This window comes from Erpetoichthys calabaricus, chromosome 12 (assembly GCF_900747795.2).
Source record: "Erpetoichthys calabaricus chromosome 12, fErpCal1.3, whole genome shotgun sequence".
NCBI lineage: Eukaryota > Metazoa > Chordata > Cladistia > Polypteriformes > Polypteridae > Erpetoichthys > Erpetoichthys calabaricus.
This window is the reverse complement of record NC_041405.2, coordinates 82,696,860-82,700,191: the sequence shown is the minus strand read 5'-3', so window position 1 is coordinate 82,700,191 and position 3,332 is coordinate 82,696,860.

The window sequence follows — 3,332 nt, the reverse complement described above, 5'->3', positions numbered from 1 at the left end:
TTATGGTTTATAAAGCTTTAAATAATCTCGCCCCGGCTTATATATCGGAATGTCTGACACCTTATATTCCAAATCGCAACCTCAGATCCTCAACTGAGTGTCTCCTTAGAATTCCAAGAGCAAAACTTAAAAGAAGTGGTGAGGCGGCCTTCTGCTGTTATGCACCTAAAATCTAGAATAGCCTGCCAGTAGGAATTCACCAGGCTAATACAGTGGAGCACTTTAAAAAACTGCTGAAAACACATTACTTTAACATGGCCTTCTCATAACTTCACTGTAATTTAATCCTGATACTCTGTATATCCAATTCATTATAATAACTATTCATTCAAAATTTGTACTAACCCCTACTCTCTCTTCTGTTTCCTTTTCCGGTGTCCTATTGGTGGTGGCTTGTGCCACCACCATCTACCCAAAGCACCATGATGTTCCAACAATGATGGATGGATTAAAAGCCAGAAGTCTGTATAACCATCAGCATCAAGTGACTCCGTGAGAACCCTAACTACAAAGAGGACTATTTCATTTATGTTAGGTAGAATGCCCAAAGGGGACTGGGCAGTCTCGTGGCCTGGAACCCCTACAGATTTTATTTTTTTCTCCAGCCTTCTGGAGTTTTTTTTTTTTGTTTTTTCTGTCCACCCTGGCCATCGGACCTTACTCCTTTTTATGTTAACTAAGGTTGTCTTATTTTAATTTCTTATTTGTCTTTTATTCTTCTTTTCTTCATTATGTAAAGCACTTTGAGCTACTTTTTGTATGAAAATGTGCTATATAAATAAATGTTGTTGTTGTTGAATTCCTCTTATTCAGTAAGTATCTCCCTGCTGAGATTCAACTTCCCAGAACAATTATGATGTACAGTTATTTATTTGTGTATCCATTAAGCGCACTTGTCAGAAGGTGATCCTTCTGTTTGAAAAAAAAACATCAACGTGCCATTAATTAATTGTATTTATATATTTTCAATTTATAATGCAGATGTTCATAAGATGAGTTAATTTCCACTTGAATTTTTCCCTAAACAAATATCTTCCACGCCTGTTTCTGAAGTTTTTTCATTGTTTTTTGTATATTCACAATATATTTACATTTATCCTTCAGTAGCTTATAGTGAGGCCCATGGAATGGCTGTGCAGCACAGACTACAAACCCAAAAGAGTTTGAAAAATGTGTGCTTGTATTGGTTATTTACATGGTTCACACCTAATGCTGTAATTTCTTGTTAAGCCAATAAAATGAACATTTATCTGTTTAGACTTTGTCTACCATTTCCGATTATCATCTACCTTAATAAAAAGACAAGTGTCTGTGTGTTCATCTAGTTGCTAGGGTTAGGAAGAAAAAATTAAAATAGTCAAAACATGTTGAAGAAAGATACAATAAAATCAAAAATTATAATAATGATACCAAATAAAGGTCTCAAAATAAGAAAATCAGTGAATTCACATGCATTGAATTTTATAGCTGTAATGCTAATGACTGATAACTTCAAGTGGTGGGCAGTGGATAAGTAAAAATAACGATACATCAACGCACACATCAGGAGACCAAAGTCCTGGCACAGAGAAGCTAGCGTCACTAAACTTGGCCAGCGTGGTAGGTAACACTGTCACATCTTCCCATCAAAACACTGACTATAAGAATGGTCAGTTCACCGAGTGATGCCAAAAGGAAGAGTCGAGAATGGGCATCTCTATCTGACGAGGAAAAGGCTGCTGTTAGGGAAAGGGATTGGGTTTATATTATTATACCAGACCAAATGGACAACTTGTGTATCAAAAACACGAGGTCCACATGGATTGCTTAGGTTTCAAGCTGTTGTAGGTGGGTAGCACAGCTAGTAATGAAAGAGGGAATAGCAGAAGCCCAAGGAGGATTTGCTGATTTGTAAAACACAAGATTTCCATTCAATCTGATTGAAGATTTCTTTTGCCACACTTATCTCTTTCATAAATAACTTTGGTCTCCTGCACAAAGCTACGTAATCACAGCTGTCAGTCACACTGCAGTAGAAGTGCTGTGGCTCACCTTTATGGTATGGCACTTTAGCTCCTACTGATGCTTCATTCTTGACATTTTCTCTCCAAATGCTACCTTTAACATCTTAAACAATCTCTGCAATCATTGTGAATCGGGTTATTCCTGGTGTCACCTGCACTTTAAAGTTCATTCCCACCAGAATAATAACTTTAATCCACATAAACGACTGAATGATATCAACTTTTATTTTACTTTCCAGTCTAATTCTAAAAAGCTATGACAAGTGTTTAAGAACTTGGATCACTCGGACACCATTTAGTTCTAAATCTCATATTCACGTTTTAGTAACACTTAACTCTGTTGGATTAAAAAAAAAGTGCTAGTATTAAAAGAGCGGACTACTAGTAATTAAAAAATACTTCTTCTTGTTTCATCTGCTCCCGTTAGGGGTTGCTACAGTGGATCATCTTCTTCCATATCTTTCTGTCCTCTGCATCTTGCTCTGTTACACCCATCACCTGCATGTCCTCTCTCACCACATCCATAAACCTTCGCTTAGGCCTTCCTCTTTTCCTCTTCCCTGGCAGCTCTATCCTTAGCATCCTTCTCCCAATATACCCAGCATCTCTCCTCTGCACATGTCCAAACCAACGCAATCTCGCCTCTCTGACTTTGTCCCCCAACTGTTCAACTTGAGCTGACCCTCTAATGTCCTCATTTCTAATCCTATCCATCCTCGTCACACCCAGTGCGAATCTTAGCATCTTTAACTCTGCTACCTCCATCTCTGTCTCCTGCTTTCTGGTCAGTGCCACCATCTCCAACCCATATAACATAGCTGGTCTCACTACCGTCCTGTAGACCTTCCCTTTCACTCTTGCTGATACCTGTCTGTCACAAATTACTCCTGACACTCTTCTCCACCCTTTCCACCCTGCCTGCACTCTCTTCATTTCTCTTCCACAATCCCCATTACTCTGTACTGTTGATCCCAAGTATTTAAACTCATCCACATTTGCCAACTCTACTCCCTGCATCCTCACCATTCCACTGACCTCCCTCTCATTCATACACTGTCTTGTACCCTACTGACCTTCATTCTTTACTAAAAATTAAAATATGACTCCTATTTCCTGAACATCACTGAAGAGTGAGTCTGTACAATGTAGTCTTATGTGGTGTTTATATCTAAATTGAAGTTATTACAAGCTATGCACAAAGTCTGTTATAGGATATAAAGTAATAATTTGATTTAATGTATAGTAAAAAAACACAAAGTGACATCCAGATTTGTTTATTTCCCTTAAATATGAGTACGATTAGTTTTTATTAAAAAGAGACATGTCACA